General features: G+C 46.2%; 1 long non-coding RNA gene across 1 annotated transcript; it reads right to left on the bottom strand.

Annotated features, from left to right (window-relative positions):
- Positions 1-385, bottom strand: LOC111645810 (uncharacterized). The gene is made up of 3 exons (XR_002759903.1): positions 354-385; positions 156-241; positions 1-69 (listed from the first exon to the last, which is right to left on the bottom strand). It is a non-coding gene; the product is annotated as an uncharacterized LOC111645810 (long non-coding RNA).

Raw genomic sequence — 385 nt, 5'->3', positions numbered from 1 at the left:
CCGGTGAACGGGTTGACATCGTCCAGAAACACGTCATCCGTGTTCCAGATGATGACACGCAGCTCGTACCTGTTGCATGGAAACAAAGACACAGGTTAAATATTGTAACTCCTTCTCTTTTCCTTTCCATTGAACTCACCTGTGTGTTGACTTACTGTTCAGGTTGCCGGGGCTTGATGTCAACAGGGGGCGGGGCCGGGACATCATTAGGAAACATGTCCACCCACATATGAAGGTAACCCTGCAAGACGCACATACACAAACTGCTGATTATAGTTAGCGATAAAACTATCGTTATGTTGTTGTTGCTGTTGATTGAACTGTACTGTTGTTGTTTGTGTTGCGGTTCATACCTGTGGCATTCCAGGTTTGTCCTGGTTCATCA

Source organism: Seriola lalandi, unplaced genomic scaffold, assembly GCF_002814215.2.
Source record: "Seriola lalandi dorsalis isolate HSWRI2012SDOR001 ecotype SW California unplaced genomic scaffold, Sedor1 jcf7180002023275, whole genome shotgun sequence".
NCBI lineage: Eukaryota > Metazoa > Chordata > Actinopteri > Carangiformes > Carangidae > Seriola > Seriola lalandi.
Note: the sequence above shows the minus strand (reverse complement) of the source record. Positions and strands in the feature narration are given on the sequence as shown.